Source organism: Protopterus annectens, chromosome 11.part0, assembly GCF_019279795.1.
Source record: "Protopterus annectens isolate FY-2018-M chromosome 11.part0, PAN1.0, whole genome shotgun sequence".
NCBI classification, from domain to species: Eukaryota; Metazoa; Chordata; order Ceratodontiformes; family Protopteridae; genus Protopterus; species Protopterus annectens.
In genome coordinates, this window is record NC_056745.1 from 1,001,831,742 (window position 1) to 1,001,854,349 (window position 22,608).

Genomic DNA, 22,608 nt, shown 5'->3' on the forward strand with positions numbered 1-22,608 from the left:
GCAGAGTGGCATGTGTTTGCTGTGAGTTACTCAGGACTAGAAGAGGCGTGTCTACAGTTGTCTAAACTGAAACCCAGAAACCGGAGGTGTATGCCGTGGCTAACACTAAAGTTTCTTACAAAGCTGCTTATACTGTGTGCACACGTGTGCATGCGTGTAAGCATGTGTAAGGCTGTCTAAGCCTGTATACATGAATGTGCACCCGCCTAAGCCTGTGTAAGCTTGTGTAAGACTGTGTGCACGTGTGTGCACCCGTCTAAGCCTGTGTAAGTCTGTGTGTGCACATGTGCATATGTTTGCGCTTGTTTGCGTGCTGCTGCCCCCTGTGAAAACAGAAAGGGAAAAGGAAGGAAAAGAAGGAAGTTAACCAAGGCAGTGCACTAGCCCAGCCCAGCCCAGCACTTAAAACTCTGCAAACAACATTCCCCATTTTTTTCTCATAAATACTGCAATACTGCAGTCAACAAAGAGAAGTGAAAACTTAAAAAGCTTAAAATGAGACATAAAAATGTTAAGGGCTGCCATTGCTGTTATAAGGCAACATGTGCAAGATGCTGAGGGTGGTGCCATTGCGAATGCTGCTGAGCAACCCACAGTGAGGAGATGGAGAAGAGTGTACAGACCCAGGGTAACCTACCAGGGGCTACATGAGCTGGAGATAGTGGAGCGCTATAGAGTGGACAGAGAGCTCCTGCAGCAAATTGTTGAGCTGTGCAGGTCACGCCTTACACACAGAACCAACAGAGGGGAACCCATCCCAGTGGAAACCAATGTATGTGTTGGCCTAAGAATACTAGCAACAGGTACCTTCCAGAGACCAACTGGTGATATGATGGGGATTTCACAGGCATCAGCATCCAGGGTACTGCACCAGTTCCTGAATGCCATGTCAGCACATGTGGGTGATCATGTATATTTCCCCAATTCCCGTGAGGTATTAGCCAGCAATATGCATCTCTTCCAGCAAATAGTGGAATACCCTGAGGTAGTGGGTGCAATTGACTGCATGCACATACACATCAAAGCATCAGCTGGTGAGCAGGGTAGGGCCTACATCAACTGCAAGGTCTTCCACTCCATCAACTGTCAGGTCATGTGTGATGCCCAGGGCATAATACTGAATGTGTGTGCTGGCTGCCCTGGAAGCTACCACGATTCCCATATCTGGCATCTGTACCAGACATTTGCCAATGGGGGCATCCCTGATGGTCACCTAGTGGGGGATGCTGGATACGCACTGGAGCTGTGGCTGATGACACTCATCAGAAATGCACACACACCTGAACAAGAACTCCATAATAAGGCACACGCACAAACATGAAATGTAATCGAGCATGTGTTTGGGATGCTCAAGTCACGGTTCCGGTGCCTGGACACATCTGGTGGAGCCTTGCAGTACTCACCAACTACATGTACCCAAATTGTCATGGTATGTGCCATGCTACACAATATGATCCTGCGAAAACAGCTGCAGCAGGAACAGCATGGGGCAGGGCCAAACAGCCCCCCACCATTGCCAAGGCCTGCACAGGCACATCGTGACTCAGAGGAGGAACAACCTGAGCCTGCCCCAGTAGGCAGAAGGAGGTGTGCCCAGTATGCCTTGGCCTTGGCAAAGAGGCAACACATAGCAACATACACTGGCTCAGTAGGAACCCTGGAAATGATACCTCTCTCTGACTCACACATAAAATAAAAGGGATGTCTAACTTGACACTACCTATTTCCAAACATGTATAGGGAGTGTAGTATGTGCATCCAACATAGGCAGCCCTGCAGCACCACCTGAGGCATGATTGCCATGTTTTAAGCAATATAAAGCAGTGCTAAGCAGCTTTTACCAATATCTAGTATATGTAGACAAAATTGCTCGTGCAATGTTGGGCAAGGTCAGGGAAAGTTGAGCAAAGTCATTTAAACATGCTCATATCTGCTTTACTGTTCCTTAAGTAGTCTGGTCTGGCCAGCATGAAAATAAAAAGCAGTGACAGGGCTTGAACCCAGGATACTGTGCACTATAATCACAGTACGGAACCACTAATCCATGATAGCATGTCAGTGGCACAGACACAGCAGGACAATTGTACACTAATGCAAACACAAAGAAATGCTGTATCATGCCACTAAAGAGGCAAATGGGTAACCTCCCCCACATGCCTATGCAGACAGAGAACATCAGGCCAGGTGATGTGATGTGGGTTGTGTAGGCTATGAAGTCGCAAGCTAATATACGTGATATTGGACGCTAAGATCTGTAGTACAGTAGTATGCCTTAAGCCAGTATGATAGGCAACAGTACAGACTGAAATGGTGTCCTGTACATAGCAGTGCAGGCATAGCAAATGTGTATGTGTCAGGTGAAATCCACATCCTATGTACACCCACACTAACAATCCGGTGTGCCCACGGGTGGAAATGTACAAAGAATAGCTGCCCCCCCGTATGTAGAAATGTTGATAAGTCTATGCAAAGTGTCTCATGGGAGCCCTGCAGGCAAAGCATGATCCCTGTTGATCTATGACACAAAGGTGAGCCCTGCTGTAAAAATACAACTTGATTTACCATACACATATAGTATAAATGTGTATACTGTGCGTGCTCACACACTCCAACAAATGTAGTGGATTTCATTCAGCATCACACTGAAAGGTCATACTGGGCATGCTCACACACTTAAAGAAATGAAGCAAATGTCAGGCAGGAACATACTGAAAGGTCATACTGGGCATGCTCACACACTTAGGCTAAATACGGATGTGATAATAAGGGATCTATGGACAAATGTGGATAGTCTTCTCTACTTCCAGGAAACACCTTCACAAAGTGGTTGGAAAATCATGCTATGTGTTCACACAAACTGCCAAGGTCTGTGCATGTAGGTCAAAGGAGGTTGCCACTACTCAGCAGTCATCAGACCTGTCAGAGAGTACCACAACACACTTGCGATGAATCTGACTAGGCACGTTCAGCAGCTAGAAAGACCAATGAAGTACCCTAACAAGAGGATTACTGGCATCAAATAGTTGCCCCATGCAACAAGACTGAATGTAACCCAATCTGTACTCTGTTGCATACTGTCTACTCAGGAGATCTCTGCCCAACAGACAGGTCCATGTCATGGCTACACTCATATCTGTTCTGAGTTACAGCTCAATGGCACTAAATGTACAGAACCAATTGATATTGCCAACATCCTGGCAGACAGGATCAGTGTTAACTTTATCCCCCCCTCACCCATGAAAGAGCACATCTCTATAATGGAAGACTGCAAAGTTGCTGTCATCATGGCTGCACAGGTAAAAAACACTCTCCAAATCCAATATCACAGCAGCCATGGGACTAGATAACTTCCCAGGCTGTGTAGTATCTACTTCCCTGAAGTAAACATTAACATGGAAGGTCTGTGGCTACTGAAGTTTCCAGAGGACTGCAAACTAGGAGCCATAATTGTAAACACTAAAGATGTGGACATCCCACAAAAGGGCCTCACTGAGACAGATGGCTGTTGTCAAAGCCATGGGCTGTAGCTCAATGCCAAAAGGTGCATTATCATTCCCTTTGTTAAAAACTCTGTAGCCAAGAACTACAACATAGGTGGTAGTATACTTCACACTGAAAGTGTGACAAGAGACCCTGGGTCACAGGTGGACAGTGGATACAACTGTGATAATCACATTCCCACAGTAGTCAGGAAACCCTCCTATGTGGCACACCTCATCACAAAATGTGTCTCATGCAGAATAGAAGAGAACATTGTTCCCCTCTACTCACCACTCTCTAGAACTATAATAGAGTACAATGGCACTGTTACTATGTACCTCAGAAGACAACTACAACAACTGGAAAGCCAGCAGCAATACCTCACAAAGAGCATTAGTGGCCTGAAATACATGCCATACACAGACCATTGCAAAATGCTCCATCCGTACTCCCTTGCATATCACCTACTCAGAGGTGTTCACTGCCTAACATACAAAGCTATGTCAGACACATAGCTGTTGGATATGCTCCATGTAAAACACTCACAATCCCTCTGACCTTTGGACCCAAAACCACGAGTGAAATACAAAAGGAAGGGGTGTACCCATTTACCTTATGGATATCCACACCTCCAGGTTAGTGGCACAACATGAGGCCTTGGAGACCATGCAAGTGCAACTAACATTGGGCAAAGCTGCTCATCAGATTGTTGCCTGCTACAGGTCATGTACCTTGTCTCAGGAACCTCACTCAGTATTCCGGAGAACAGTGGCAGATATAAAGGTCCTATCAAACACCATTATATGAGGAGATTACAACTACCCAAACATTGAGTGGGTGAATTACTCGTGTACAACATCCTTTGCTCAATGTTTCCTAGAGTTAAAAAACTGTAACACCCTGGAACCACTGGTCACCACGCTCACTAGAGGTGACAACATACTGGACATGATCATCACCAACATGGGGTACCAGTGTTCCACAACAGAGATAAACCCCTCGCTGGTAATATCAGATCATTAAGTAATCACACTGGACATCCACATCCCCCCCCCACCCAGTCAATGAAACCACTGTGAAGACATTTGCAAAAGCAAACTGCACACTTCCCAAGACCAAAGTGGAACGTTCTGAAGACCTCTTGCTATAGTATAATGGTATACAATCTGCAGAATCATTTACAAGTGCATCCTATGAGCATCTACAGGGATGCATGGAATGAGACATCACAAATAAAACCAAGATGCACTCCTCCAAAAATAGGACAACAATCAGGTGGTTGTTGTCCATAAATAAGCTAGAGAACAGAAGGAGGAAACAAACATATGATAGATCCAACTTCACTGAAGGAAAAGCATCACTGATCATTATCAGGAAGAAACAATGATCGCTCATAAAATAATCCAAGGACAGTTTCTAAAGACAAATAGCCAAGGAATGTAAGAATAACAACCACAAAGCCTTTGGTAGCTATACCAGACATGTAGGTGTCAACTTCCAAATATGCTGTCAGCTACTGAAAAAAGGAAAGAAATACACCAAACCAACTTTCATTGCCCACATCCAGGGGGACAAGTTCAGTGTAAACTCCCCCCCATCACCCCCAAAAGGGCCTGTGTCCATCACAGAAGGATGCAGAGACCCAGACGTCATGGACATGCAGTTAAAGACAGCCATAACCAAAGCTAAGAACATAGCATCAGTGTGACTGGATGGTGTCCCAGGCTGTGTCTTACACTAAGCCCATAAGGAACTACACCCTCACCTACATTCACTGTCCAGACTCAAGCGTACCACAGGCTATGTACCCAAAGAATGGCATACACTAACAGTCATCCAGCTCCACAAAGGGTGTGCCAAAACAGAACCTGGAAACCATTGCCCAATTTGTCTACTCAGCCGGGTCTACAGAGCTATTGAGCAAATTGTCATGGAACCCATAAACTGAGACATTGGAGACATCCAGACACTGGACTCTACACAACTTTGCCTTGTTAAAGGCAGATCCTGGCTCCCAAACCTAGTTGACTTATTTAAAACAGTTACCAAGGACATAGATGGAGGAGAAAGTAGTCCACACAGCCCACCTGGACCTCACTAAGGGCTTACTACACCATTCCCTACTATGTCATCATGGACAAGCGTACCAGCTTGAACATTAACAGCTATGTCACAGGATGGGTGGCCAAGTGGCTCACAGATCAAACAAACATGTTCAGAGTTGCGGGTGCCATGTCCAGCTCTAAGCCAGTCACAAATGGCAACCCACAGGTCTTGGTCCTGGGACCCCACCTGTTCAGTAGATACTGCTCAGAGGTACAGGCAAGCACGGGAGGTGTATGGCTGAACAGGTTTGCAGATGAATGGTAACTGTGGTCCATAATCGACTGTACGGCTGACACAGACATCCTCCAGAAGTGTCTTACAGAGACAAATACCTAGTGTCAAAGCAATGCCCTCAAGCTGAATGGCAAAGAATGCATAGTCATCCCCTTTGGGTAAGACAAAGTGCACACAAATTACCACATAGGTGGTAATCCAGTATGTACGGAGAAGCTCATTATGGCCCTGGGGACACAGGTAGATAGTAAACTCCCCTTTGATGATCACATGGCCAAAGTGTTTAGACATTCCTTCAATGTAGCCCATCTAATGTCACCTAATGTGACCCGCTTTCTATAGTCTGATGATGTCACCATCCTACAAATATACCTGTGGAAAGGATAGCACACAGTAATGTGTATAGCACAGCGTGTAAATGCGTGCTCCTATAGTATCATAAACTAGTTAGGTAGGGGTTTGAATCCTGCACTTAACAAGTTTATGTGTGGTCTCCTTGGGAAAAAGCAACCATTTTGGAGAGTAGTACAACACCTTAAAAGTGGTAAACTAATCTTTGTCTAGTTTGATGATGTCACCATCCTACAAATACACCTGTTGAAAAGAGAAATCCCACTAATGTGTATAGCACATCCTGTTAATGTGTACTTCTCTAGTATCATGAAGTAATCAAGTACGGGTTTGCATCCTACACTTGACAACTGTGTGTGTGGTTTCCTTGGGAAGGAGCAACCTTTTTGGAGAGTAGTAAAACACCTTAAAAGTGGCAAACTAATCTTTGTCATGTATGATGTCACCATCCTGCAAGTATACCTGTGGAAAAGAGAACTCTTAGTAATGTGTATAGCATGTTGTGTTAATGCGTACTTCTCTAGTATCATGAAGTAGTTAATAACTGTGTGTGGTCTCATTGGGAAGGAGCAACCTTTTAGGAGAAGAGTAAAACGCCTTAAAAATGGAAAACTAACCTTTGTCAAGTCTGATGATGTCACCATCCTACAAATATACCTGTGGAAAAAAATGATTCCCAGTAATGTGTATAGCTTGTCATGTAAATGTGTACTACTCTAGTATCATGAAGGAGTTAGGTAGGGGTTTGAATCCTGCACTTGGTGAGTTTGTGTGCTGCATGCGTCTGACAGTGTTGGTCAATGTGTTGTGGGTTTTGCTTTTACTACTGTATGACATATCAGTATGCATTGCACATGTGAGCTAGCTGTGTGGCAAATACATATACGTGCATGCTACCTCAATTATTGCATGTGTGGGAACCCTGCTTTCTCCAAGAACACAGCTGTCATCTTTGCCAGACTGTGCTGCTGCTTCCCAGACCTTAGGTCACATCTGTATGCTTGTGACAAGGCCAGCCACTGCAGTGATCCCTGGCCTAGGTCATCCATGTCACACAAACTCATTACGGTTCCTATTGGAATGTGTGAGTGAGGGTTTATGGCCAAGGTATATGTCAGACCTGTTCAAACGCAGCAAAGTCTGTCAATGATGACTATTCATCACAGGTGTACAACAACCTTTGTGGATATGCATGCAGACCCCTTATTGCTTATGTGATCCACAAAGGGATTTCAAAATACCTTTGGAAATGTGATTAACAAAGGAGAGATGACGTAACACTTGGTTGCATGTACACATTGGTACCTGTTCATCATGTTGGTGGCTACTACCTATGTGGTACTGTGGGGATAATATGTTCTGTAAAGGTGGATGACTATGCTTAGTTTGGCTTATAGCTTTACAGCATGGGTTTGACAACAGGCATCTGTCTGTATGATACCCTTGTGGAGGATGTGTGTGTCATCTGAAGAATGCATTATAGGCCACAGTATGCATTACCAGACGTGGACGGACATATCCCTACTGTGATTGCTTGTACTTAAGAGAGCTATATGCCAAACAGGAGTGGTGTCAGTAATGGGTGCAGGTGAATACCAGTGGTTACTGGCATGGTATAGTACCTGAAGGATTCAAATGTTGCAGTGTGTCCTACATCTGTGTGTCAGTTGTCAAGACATCATCTAATGATTGGTTATGGTCAGGCTGTTGAAGTGATGTATACTACCAGAATACAAAACAATGACAGATAGTAACAGTATCACCCACAGCACAGTGTCAAACCATGTCATACACACATGTGTAGTCAGGTTACGAAATGTGTGTAGTACAATGCATACTGGCCACCAATAGAAACTATGGAGTGTTACTGTGTAATACAGAGCATGTCACCCTGCCCATGTGTCCACTATGCATGTACATGCAGACAGTGCACCTCCACCATGTTCACAACTGTACACCTGCAAATCTGTGCTACGCACATTCCACACATACTGCCCACTCTGTAACACATGCTGCCAATACTGCACACATCAGCCAAGTGGCACATGGCTGGACAATACACAATTGGAACTAACACTGGTGTAAACAACACTACAATGACAATCATAGCTTTAATGCATCATGCCTGCTCAGCTACACCTTCAAGCATATCATTACACTCTACTGCTGACAACATGCTAACATTGCTATACTGCTATAAAGACACCCTGTGCATCAGCACCATGGTAGCCTGTTCCTGCATCGATGTTACAGATGACAGGAGGTGGCACAGGTTTCATCATATGCACAGAGTGTGCTGTTGGTTTGCCAGGAGCCTACAGTGAGCCATCCAATCGACATGTATGTGTGTGTGTGTGTTTGTGTCAGGGGCAAGAATACTGGTATGGGGCCAATGTTGATGTAATGTGTGTGGGTATGTGTTAGCCCTAGGTGTCTGGAGTATGTGTGTCTGCATGCACACAGTTCCACCATGTTGCTGCCATATACAGGTATTTGTGGGACAGCCACAGACTGTACCTGCGAGGCTTTACAGATCACCATCTCTGGCCACGGATATGGTACCTGTGCCTGGCAGGGGTGCTACTGACACTATCAGGTACTAAGCCAGACTGGGTACTATCCCCAGATGTAGATGGATGTACACTGGACACAGGTCCCTGCTGGGACTGTCCAGAGCCATGTGCACATGGTCTTCTAGGACGTTCTATGGACAGCCCACCCCCAACATTGCTGGGGCTGGTACTGGCACTACAGGAGTGGCTGTGGCTTGAGGGATATCTGCGGTGACTGCCAGCTATTGATGTTGCTGGCATACGTCCACGTTGACGACTCAACCCTCCCGCACTGTTCTGACACATGGACATGACATTGCGGAGGATATCTAATGTCTGTCCCCAACATCTATCAGTGACCTTGGTGTAATTATGGATGGCACCTGCTAGGTCATGGATACTGTCAATGATGGTGGTTTTATGTGCCCTCTGTGCCCTTAGTCCCTGTCTGGTGTACCATTCCATACATGCTTGTGCCTCCATGACAGCCTGGAACATGAGTGACATTGTCAGACCTGTGGCACGTCTGCCAGTGGCATGATGAGCAGCAGTGCTTCTACGAGAACCCCTGGACATCTGCCTATGTGGTACCCTTCCAGACACCTGGGTGTGGCGGCTGTGTCGGGATGCATGTGCAATTGATACTGTACGCTGTCCCTCAGCTAAGAGCATTGGTGATGGATGTATTGGCAGTATGACTGTATGCATGGATGGGGTGAACAGTTGTGTACTGTCGATTGATGGCCCAACAACAGACCCTGGCAAACATGCCTGTGCCTCAACACACCTATCATCAGTATCACTATTTTGCTCAGTGACATCAGTTTCCCTGCTGCAGTGAACCAGCCCAAAGTCAGCACCTGTGAGAGGAAGACAGGAAACACACTTTACGACCTGTACATGATGTCGGCACACATGAACACATGCACACATGCACACATGCACACAAATGCACTCCTCACTAAAACACACACACACACACACACACACACACACACACACACACACACACACACACACACACACACACACACACACACACACACACACACACACCACCAGCAATCCAGAATATACTCAATAGCGGGTGATGGTGGGGTACAGTATCACAAGGCAAACAGTTATATCACACGTGTCAGCATGCAGGACATGTGTTTCCCAACAGCATGCAGTGCGGGTGTTGGCAGCCCTTGCCAATAACACTATACATGTCTTTGATGCATGTGTGTTGTTGTTCAGTGATTGGCCTCACCCTGGAACGCACTGTGTACATGGACACGACACTGCTGTGCAAGTATTAAAAGCTCTGCAATGTCCTGTGCACCATCTCTCACAGGTATACATACCATGGCTGGATGTGTATCTGTGTGTCACATAGATATCCATTTCTGATTAGAGCATCTGTGTCTTTAGCAGATATCTGTGGACATGGGTTTAGCACATGCATGCTACGTATACACACAGGATGATTGGTTCATGTTTACCTGATGGAATACCATTGCTCAACATGGCCATTGGTTATGGTGAGTGTAGGACATATTGTGGACATGCCAGTGCCAGACATGACATGGCATGCTACAACACAACTGCAACATTAAACATCACACAGACACAGTGTGTGTCATGTGACCTATACACTCAATAGCATTATAAGACATGTATGTGTCACTTTGTACAAATGGTGATTGCAATGCATATTGTGTATAGGTGCCTACGTTTGCACACACACACAATTGAGGTGCATAGCAGGTAATGCTATGTGTAGTACTGTGGTCACTGTAACTGGATGGGGTGTACTACCATGAGCCATCATCATGCAGCATCATGTGGTCACTCAGGGCTACTAATGTGTGCCCGACCGGCACATACCATGCTGTACCGGAACTGCAATATCATGGCTACATTCACCATTTCACAGCCAGTTGTTACATGGGTTTGTAAGGTGCACAATAGGGGGCATTGCCTACCATGAACATGTCATGTGATGAAGAGTGTCGCACAGCCACATGTGAGGCATCTACCCCTCAGGTATATTATGTGTGCTGTGTGGATGATGTGTGGGATACTGTAGTGTGACCTTACAGCAGGCATCTGAATGCGCCATGTGTAGCATGTTAACATGTACTGCGTATGACAAAGTTGTGTATGTTGTGTGCATGTGTATCGACTCTGCCTATCCAATGTCCACTTCAGTGTTGCCACAATTGTGTGGGAGGCTCTGTGTATTGTATGTGTTTTAGGCAGCTACCCACGTTACTGGGATGTGCATAGTCTCACAGCAAACATTCACAGCATGCATTATGCGTAGGTGTGTTATGTGTACATGGCCTACACCTCACCTCTGACATGCACATTTAATTAGCAATATTAAAGGTAGAACACACTCACCAGCATGGGTCTGCTGCCTTGCTGTCACACCAGGGGGACCTACAAGGATATGAGACACTTTGTCAGTGGCAACAACTGTGGCATTGCTACTGTGTTCATACAGTAGTACAACAGTTGACAGTCACAAGCCTACAGATTGTATTCCTAATTATTACTATTGCACAGCACTAGGCACCACATCATCTAACTACACACTACACATCTCACATAAGCATGCTCTAACAATAAAGGTAACAGTAGTCTACAGCTATGCCATGTTACCTGCATGCTCCATGTCAACTTGCTAGGTGGCTCCGGCCTCCATGATGATACATGTTAGTTGTTGGGGTTGTTGTTGGCCAGGAGCCACCTGGCTCAGGAGCAGCTCCTCCACTCTGGTGATGGGGGGATGGATGGCAACCCCCCCACCTGTGGCAAGCTGTTGTCTGCGGATATCAGATGCACACTGCCAGACATGTCTAATTAAATCACTGCAGTGATGGCGTACCTGCTCATATGTCTGGTTATGCATGCCTATGTCATTTACCCTATGGACAAGCTCTTGCCACAGTGCAGTCCACTCATACTGGTCCTGCCTGGTTCTGGAGAACAGCAGGGCATACTGCTGCACCAGGCTGGCTGTGATAACTTCTTCCTCTGCCGTGCTATAGGTGGGATTACGATGGTGGGACAAAACCCTGGAAGACAATGAAACAAGATGTGTGAGCAAGTCATGTGGCACACGTAACTTTCTAAAGTACAGATATCAATTAACTGCCATATATAGCAACCTATTGGCTGTCAGAAGATATACACTTTCAATACCACATATCAGTTCTCAACCCATAACTGCCTGACAGTGCCTGGCACACTCTATATATCAAACCACGTTTTGCACAGCAATAAAGTTACAACAGTATGTAATACTATACAACAGTACATGGCACACTGTATGCGACACAATGCATAACCTAGCCACAGGAGGTATATATCATGCTAATGCATCATGAAAAGTGTAATCCATTGCAATGATTGTAAAGTCCAGTGACAGTATTACCACTATACCACATTAGTCGTTAATGGCAGACCCCTACCTAACATATGTGCACATTCGAGAATATAGGTGGCATACTGCTGTACTAGACTATACATGTTACTAGATACGCAGTTTTATCCTGTAACACACATATGACCGAGGCCATGGTACAGGCATACATACACACACATCAGACATACATACCAGACACATAGGTATGGCAACCCAGGTGACCTTTAGCTGTGTACCTTACAGTAATGTGTGTCAGTAGTTACGAGACCTTATGCCTGAGGTATGTAATCTGTGAGGACTACAGGGAACACACAAAACAGTGGTTCCAATACACCATACTGTGCTGTTTAGGCATACAGCTTCAGGTAGTACTACAGTTCATACAGGTGTTGGATTCACCAGCAGTAACACTCAATAAGCATACATGCACTGCTTTAGCCTACACTGGGCACCACAGTCGACAACATGGGACTATGTCAGACTGTATGGCATACTGCTTCTTCAGCCTAGCAATTGTATACACATCTTTTGCTAGGATCACAGCTAGGACACATAATACCATGACAGAAACAGTTTCCCACTAAGCTATCACACATATACCGAACTCTGACACATTCACCAACACATTCACCATCACACTCAGTCAACCTCACATAGCAATTATTGCAACAAGTACATGTGTGTGTGTATCACTTCATAGGTAGGTAACAGGCAATTGGCGCTAGGGCGTATAGAAGTCTAGACATATGCTTCCCTGGCCTTTGACACACAGGGGAGTACGTTTCATGTGGCCCTGTCAAGCAGAGCCACAAAGGTGATTCTCGGGGTGTATTTTCTATCTCTCATACGTTCATCAGGATTAGTTCTGATGACAGCTGATTAGGGGCTTTGTTTGCTATTGATAGGTGGTTTGTTCCTGAGTATGTGATGTCTCTGAGATAGGAATCTATCCCTCCAGCATGTGCTGTCTATTGAGGTCACAAGGTTTAGGTCCCTAGAGCGTGTAGCTCGTAGGGATTGTGATCTGTCTACATGGAGCATGTCCAACATCTTTGGGTTTGACATAGCTCAGTATGTTAGGCAGAGGTCACCTCTGTGTAGGCAGTATGCAACACAGTCTAGCTGTGGGTTTGTGAAATGGTCTACATAGGACATCTGTTTGAGGCTGGTATTACTCTTTGTGAGGTATGTCTGTGTCGTTTCCAGTTGCTGTAGATGTCTTGGGAGGTACATACCACATGGGGCAATGTACTCGATAATGGGCTTTATGTGTGATGAGTAGAAGGGAACACTGACCTATATTTCCCTGGATGACACACCTTTTTTTGATGATGTGTGCCACGTAGACAGTTGGCATGACTAGTGTGGCACTGTGATTATCAAAGGGGTGACTACTGTCCAGCTGTGTCCCATGGTCTCTTATCACAGCTTCGGTGGTAAGTAGACTACCACCTATGTGGTAGTTCATAGGTACAGAGTCTTTGCAAGAATTTATGCCAATGCAATGTCAACAGTAAGCTTGGGTCTATGGCTTTGTCACCAGGCATCTGTTGCAGTAAATATGACCCTGTCTCTCTCTCTCTCTCTAAGATATATATATATATATATATATATATATATATATATATATATATATATATATATATATATATATATATATATATATATATATATACACATACATATCTATCTCTCTCTCTCTCTCTCTCTCTCTCTCTCTCTCTATATATATATATATATATATACACACACACACACACACACACACATACATATAAACATCTATTGGTATACATGTAGATATACATATTGACACATATGCAGTCCACCTTTCATGGTGGATATATCAATTATGCAAAGGTTGTGAGATATACCGTTATGTCATTATATTGCACAGTGTTGTGCGGAATGCATTGAAGGTGTTCTCAGCCCATGTAGCTTTAGCAGACCTCACTGTCTGCAACACTACAAACCTGACGAATCATACACACAGCGTTTAACCACCACATGTCATATAACAGCACTGTATGCTGTCTTGTTTACCAAAAACTACAACCTACATAGACATATACACATAACAACCTTCAACAACATATATGTCCACCCTTCACAAACAGTTGCGGTATGTCCCTTGCTCTATGCACATGTACAGATGCTATTTTTATCTGACACAGACAGATCTCTCCATATCTGTGTGCCATATACACACAAGGTACACACTGTTGTAAGTTTGTGTACCTCACGGCTGACCTGTTGGGCCTTGCTGCAACATGAACAGGTGTCACATGTGAGCACACAGTAATATTGGAGGGTGTATATATAGCTGCGAATGCTAGATTAACATACTAGCCTGGTATAGCTGTTGCCAATGCAAAGCTACACATTAATATGTCTATCATCCATTTGTTACTCTGTGACATCCATGTTTATATAACCGTATGCGCTACTCCCACAGACAGACATTGTACACACTACTGTACAGAACACAGATAACATGGATCAGATGTTTGACATTTAATGCTGAACTACATATGTCACAGTCATATCCCACTGCACACAGCTTCACACCGATGTCTCCATGCCAGTAATTATGCAGGGCATCTGTGCATAGTTACATACTGCTGCCACATATGGATGATTCAAACTATGTAGAGTTCTCTTCATGAACATGTACTACATGCCAGTAAATACATAGCTGTTACATACCTTACCTTTGTATGTGTTCGTATCCCTCTGTTTCATGTGCTTTGTAAAAGCTTTTCTTTTTATAGCTTATGATTTTCTTCAAGATATACTTTTTTCAGTATGATTATACTTCTTTTCAATATATTATTGCTTTTGCAATATTTTTTCTTTCAAATTATTTTTCTATGCAATATATTTTTTTTTAATATTTTTTTTTTTATATTTTGTTTTCAAGATGATTTTTTTTGCTATATATGTTTCTTTTCAATAAATTGTTTTTGCAATATAACTTTTTCAATATTTATTTTTTCAATATATTCTTTTAGCTTTTTTTTTTTTTTGCTATATATATTTCTGGTTGATCTGTTTTCCTGCTGTTGTCAGCTGTGGCTGTGCGTCTCTCTCTCTCTCTCTCTCTCTCTCTCTCTCTGTCTCCCTTCGTACTTGCAATGAAGTGATTGCATGTGTGGACAGCAAGTGCAGCCTGCTTTTGTAGGCATCTGCACATGTGCATGTGATGGCCTCTGCACCAATTGGTGGCCACCATTTGGCAATTGCATGCAGCTTGCTGTGTGGAACTTGCAGTACTCACTGTCATAGCCCCAATACTATAAATTGCTAAGTCAGGTAGGCGTAGCCCTTTCAGCTTTCCAAAGTGGGGACCATGGCTGTTTGCTGTGGACACAGTTGTGTAAGTCAAAAGGTTGGTATACTTCTCATAACTGATGCTAGGGGTGTAGCCAATGATTTGAATGTTGTACTCAGACCTGAATGTAGCCACTTCCAGTACACAGTTGACAGTGTAGAATTGTACTCACCCCTACAAATGATAACACAAGATACATGGGAGTATGTATTTTCTTTTCTACTTATACAATTAGCTGGCATACATGCGTAGTTATTGAGATGTTTTTATTTTGCACATTAACTGTTTGGGAACTGCTGTACTGTGGATATTAATGTACTCACTTCTGCACAGTTTATGCTTTTTATTTTGTTGAGATTATCACAGGATGCTCATGATAACTAGACAATTCCAGTACTGAGTATGCCTACCTACATCCTTGCTGTACCCTGAACACAGTGGTAATTTGTACATTTGCATGGGATACTGTGTGGGGGTTGTAGAGTGCTGCTGTAAAATTATTTACTGCTAGAATGTGTGGTTCTGTTATCACAGTCATGTAATGCAATTCCACAACAACTGCTGGTAAAGTTCCACAGAACAGTTTTGTGTTATAGCATTCCTATCTTTCCTTGACATTCACACATTCTGATGCATGATATATATATTTCAGCAACAACATGCTGTATATCTACTGTGGCCTAGTGGTACTTCATGCAGTCTAGTGTTTCCAAGGTCCGGGTTTCGAGACTGACAGTGGTGTTTTATTTTGCTGCTGAGCAGAACAAGGCCCCTCATATGCAGGGTGACTAAGGCACTTTTAAGCAGTTGTAAGCAGGTTTGCGCGATGCTTAGCAATACTTAGCTAAGCGCACACTCGTGCAAAAATGCTAACTACTGCTTAAAAGTGCTTACTCCCACTAACCCCGCGCTAATTTCTTTGAAAGAAAAGAAAATGGGGTGATAGGAAAGTGGTGAAAAAGGGGTACAAAGAGGGTAAGACAGTAGGGAAAACAGCTCGGGATGTGCAGGACGGGTGTAGGAAATGGCATATAGCTGAACATTTCTTTAACAGCAACAGCTGTGCATATACTAGTAATTTGGAGGGAAATTTGAAACCTTCCACCCCTGAGAGAGGGGTGGGGACAACAAAGTATGTTGTACTTTCAATGCAATTTCAGTTTCTATGTCCAGCGGACATTTGTGCAAAATGGGCAACTATGTATGGGGCATAATTTTTTTGTGGGAGCAGATTGCCCATTTTTTTTTTTTTTACAGGTAAGAGTGGAATGTGGGGTAGGGGAAGTAGGTATATTTGAGAAGGTAGGTTGGGGAGGTAAACAGACAAGACAAACAAGATGCATGCAGGGGTGGAATATGACACATGGGGTGGGTGAACACCATTGACGGGCAAGGATGTTTGGAAATCGCAAGCCCATGAGCCCACAGATGGCAACAGTGGAACTGAGATCCCCACCCATGGGCAGTCACCACTACACCTTCACAGCCCAGAGGGTGGATGTGTTGGGGGCTGCATAGGAGGGGCAGACACACCCATGAGTCACACCACTCTCGCCTCGAGCTGGCGTAGAGGATCAGTGACTGAACACTGGATCTCCCTATGCACCACAGCCTGAACCTTTCAGAGGGTGATAGGTGGCCCTCCTCCAGCCACGCTTGCACGAGGGGAACAAGCCCCATCCCCTGCAGTTTTTCCACCTGAAGATGGCACAGAGTCAATGAAGGAGGAGGTCCCAGGCTGGGCACCGGACCTGCTGGTGCCAGGTGCCATCGCCAGCTGAGGTGGGACAGGTGGGTCTGCTGGGACCGGCTTTCCCATACGTTCTATGTTTATGAGGTTTAATGACAATATGGGTTGGTAACAGCCAACAGCATTCCAAATTAGTTGTAACAGCATGCAGTAATATTCCCATTAACCCAACACACCAGAATTCCAACAGTTGAACAGCAGGCATAACACATGCATATATAGAACAACAGAGTACATTCCAACAGCATGCAGGATTGATTGCTGGCAACAGGCCACCAAGATTGTGGTATTTGAACAGGGCACATGCATCAAAGTAAATGCAGATATTTATAAACCAATAGGACATATGTCCCAACAAATGTTTTAAGGTTAGACATACCCATTGACGTGTGGAATTGCATTGTTTATGCACATACAGTAGGGTGTAAAAAGATACCTCCATTAACATCTTATATGTACTTACAGTTTATACTACATTCCTATTGACTGCAGGTGTATATCCCCTACATGTATTATTACACTAGGCAAAGTCCATTACGTTGTGAAATGGGTTTGGCTAGTTCCTTATATACCTGACCTGTATGTGACATACAAACTGTCCAGGATGCAGATGTTACTGCTACGTATTTACATAGTTTTTTTATATTTATATATCTACATATCTGGATGTGTTCAGGTGACATTATCAGTTATATTTCTACAGCCCCCTACATTTCTGGCAGCACACTGACATTTCTGGAGAACACATTAACAAGCTACCCATGTGCTATGTTTGCCTATGTATTCCAGCCATTAACCAACAGTTGAGGACTGTATATATGCTTCCCAGCTACTGGCACTCCCTTCATCCACTTTATATGGGCCTGGCCAAGTGTGGGTTGACAGCGCTTAATACAACAGTACTATTTATATAATGCAAGAGTTCAACAACATTTCGAAGTAAGTGACACAGACACACTCCAGGAATTATACCTCTATTAATTACATTACACACTTTTCTGGAGGCTCTCTCATTTATTTGATATTACAGTGCATGCAGAGGACTTATTCAAGACGTATTATACCTTTATTAATGGGTTACAACACTCTTTTTCAGGATCTCTCACTTATTTTATATAACAGTACATGGAGAGAAATTATTCAGGACTTATTATACCTTTATTAATGGGTTGCAACACTCTTTTTCAGGCTATCTCACTTATTTTATATAACAGTACATGCAGAGAAATTATTCAGGGCATATTATGCCTTTATTATTGGGCTACAACACTTTTTTTCAGGCTCTCTCACTTATTTTATATAATAATACATGCAGAATAATTACTAACCTGCCTGGTGGTGCAGCCTTAGCAGCCTATCTGCATAGGCTTGCTGATTCACAGCACGGACACCTGCAGCTGTGAAGTAAATGAAGGGATATTGAGACATACTTGTCCATTATATAGACTACAATAGCAATTCTTACATACTCCATTACATGGCTACCTACTCAGTAGTGGGGCATTGTCATTTCCACGGGCCACCTATATCCATTGGTTCAGTTGGTTCTGCTTCCATCTCTTCAGGTCTGCATGGTGGTGTCTGACCTGCTCACCAGTCCGAGGGACGCCTCTGGCACTGGTGAGATCATGTGCTAGATGGTTTCAAGCTTCTGCTTTTTACTCCGTGCCTTGGAAATTGCCCTGCAGGAGTCTTGCATCATGATAATGGACGAGGAGCCAAACCATCAGTTTTGACTCCTCAATGCCCCACCGTTGCGCTCGAAAATGAGAGCCCTCTCCAGCACCGGCCATTCTGACTACATATGGGAGCTACAACCAGTTATGGCGATTATTCCTGCCTATGGGGCTTAAATATGCCTCATTTCCCACACTTATTTGTGATTGGCCAGTTTTGAAAATTCTCAGCTGAGTGCACACCTGCTTAGCACTGAGTAAACTTTCATTAATATGTATATGTATGTTGACCGTGCACGAACAGCAAAAGCTGTCATGGCTTAGTGGTTCAGTACTGTGATTATGGTGCACAGTATCCTGGGTTCGAAGCCTGTCATTGCTTTTTATTTTACTACTGGCCTGACCGGCTAGGAGGTGTGGCTATGTTTAGCTGACTTTGCTCTACTTTGCCCAACGTTGCTCTATGTTGCCAGACATTGTGCTAGTTGGCGTGGTGCACAGCTCCGCGCAAACATGTTTTGTTGGTGCGATGCACAGCTACGTGCAAGGCCATTGCGCTAGCTAAAGCTGTGCTTAGCTATGGGCAATTATTCTTAAATGTGCTTAATACTGGTAAACGTTGCTTAGCAGTGCTTCACATTGCTTAAGATAGGTTACTTATGCATTCATTAGTATGCATGACCGTTTCACCTTCTTATATATATTTAAAATATTGTTCACTACTACATTGACCATTTCAATGCATTTTAATAAAATTTAAAAGGTAAATGTCAGGAATTATTTTTATGCACAGATTTCCTACAGAAAATGGAAAGGAGAGTGGTGGGACTCGAATCAGGAATGCCTCCTCTTTGTGCGAAGGCTCTACCACTACGCTATTGCTATTTGGCTTAATTTGCATATAAGTGGTTTATTATCCTCTTCGATGTCTAAACTAATAACTGTAGCTAAGCAATGGGCACACCCGCGCACACATACGCAAATACGGGCAGCTATATCGGGAATAATTAAAAAAAATAGTTTTACATTTTATTTCATTTGTACAGGGGTTTTAAATGTGGGGGAGTGTAGTGTTGGGGGTATACACATTTGAGCGGACTTGCTCATATCTGCTGATATTTGCAGATTTAGGCACTTGCAGGGGCGTGGATATTTGGACTGCTCGGCAGTCTGACATGCCCTCTGCACTCCTACACAGTCCATGTTAGCTTTAGAGTTGAGTCAGCGCGCCCTCATGAATATGCATGGCGCGCTGACGTCATACTCTTAGGCTGCCATTTCCATGTAAGACTTAGTTACTCTTACATGGAGGATTACTGAATCCCCCCCCCCCCCAAGATCCTTTCAAGGAAAAAGAAAAAAAAATGTTTGTTTGATAGCACTTTCTATTCAGGAAAGTTATTTTAAAGCTATGAGTTTGTGTTTTAACTGACTGTCAGTAGACTGTATTGTACTTATAATGGGAGCACTCTTATTTCCTGTCAGTTTATAAGCTTTTTAAAGTATTTACAAACATTTTTTATGCGGAGAAACTTTTACTACATTTTTTTATGAAAAAAGTGACTTTTAAAGTCTTTAAATTTTTATCAGCTTTTGCTGTATGTTTTCTCTGGGAAAGAGGTGCTATTTGCATCTTGACCATATAACAAACTGTGGATCCCATGGTTGGTCCTTCCATCACCAACAAAAAAATAAAGTCTAGCAAACTGCCTTTACCACCACAGCAGGCTAGCAATTTGTCTTCCCCACAAATGGATGACTCGGCTGTGGACATTAGTTATACCTCAGACCACTCATCTTTTACTCTGGATTCCTCAGGTGTACTACCTGCAGCTAATATGGACCAGAGGTTATCCACATTCTCTAGGGTCACCTCCTTTGGATCTTAATTTTGTGTCAGAGAAGTTAACAATTGCACTATTTGAACAGATAGTCTGGTTGACTTGAGGTTCTTAATGTGAAACACAATTTTACTGATTGCTCTGACCACTGCATGAAGTGCATTTGAGTTGCAAGCTCTTATGGTGAGTCAACCCTCTCTCATTTTCTACAGGGACAGGGTTCTTTGAGAACTAATCCTTCTTTTATGCCTAAAGTGGTATTTCAGTTTATTTTAAGTTAAACTATCCATTTCTTTGTTTTCTTTCCTGAACCTAAAGATGAGAGAGAATGGATAGTCTATTTCTTGGATGTCCACAGACAGCTAAGGTGGTATTTTGATAGAACTAGATCTTTCAGATCTTCAGATCAATTGTTTATTTCTTATAAAAGTAAGAAGAAGGGGCAACCTGTGTCAAATCAGACTATTTTCAAATGGTTGCTTAAGGCTGTTACCTTTTGTTATACTCACCTCAACAAAACTATACTTGACAGGGTCAAGGTTGACTCCACTAGGCTTTGGCTTCATCTATAGCTTTTTTGGAAAGAGTTGGGCTATAGAAGTATTCTAGAAACATAAACTTTGTCCTCTGTGTACACTTTTACTAAGCACTTTAAGCTTGATTCATCCTCTAGGTCTACAACAGGCATTGCATGAACCATTCTCCAGGGGCTCCTGGATTCTTCTCTTTTAACCTCCCAAAATTTGTAAGCTATGGTAATCTATCCATATAGCTTAGCGTAATGCAGCAGTAATCAAATTGTAGAACACAATGCAGTTGTGTAAGTAAACATACACTAAAAGTAGATGTTCAATTGATCATTGCTTCATTAGGTGCTCCACCCCTCCATCTCTCTTCTTTCTTGAAGCATTGTTTTTGCCAAGGTGTGGACTTTTACTTTTTGCTGTTCATAGCATTGCCCTTTCAAGGCTTGGATTTCAACTCTATGTTGTCACGAAATCTATAAAGGGTTTCATGCCCAAATCTGTCTTTTTAGCCAGTTCAGCTCAAGCTGACTAATGGTTGGGGCATGTGGAAGGTGCCCTGAAGCATTCTTACTAGATATTACCCATATAGCTTTGACTACTGAATCAGTAATCTGCTGTTATGGTAAGTTCACTTACCCAACTGTATTTTTGACATGGCTCAGAATCAGAAGTGTCTATATGTGTATATTCCTTATTTGAGTAACGCTTGCCATGGAGCACCACGAACTGCTATTAATTTATTGTTCTAAGTTAAAAACCTCAAAAAATAATTGCACAAATGCAAATACTTTGCCATAAGTCACGCAAATGAGATAGACAGTGGTTCAATTAATGGCAATAAAAAAAAAAAGATTGTCAGTGGATTGTACTACTGTTCAATGTTTTAAATGATTCTTGCAGTCATGATATGATGAATTCACTTTGATGATGGATAAACATCACATAATGTAAATTATATTTTAATTTCAACAAATTATACTCACAAATGATGTACAGTGGTGTGAATCCTTTGGACACATACTTGATGATTGGTTTTAAATAGCATCCTTTAATATGTTTGACGTGCATGTTTTATATTTATACTACAAAGTGTATACACATCATAAATTACTCAAAGTGACACACCAACTAAGGAAGGCTTGCATACAATGATCCAGAGATGGTCATACATTAATGCTTGGTTGTCACTCCACTCTTTGACAACTTTGATTATCATACATTGTTGACATTGTCAATACACTGTAACGTGAATCAGCTACCTCTCACTCACACCATCACAATGCCCATGAATGAAAGGCTATATAACTTATATTATGCATTTAAATATATTCTATCTCCCACTTGC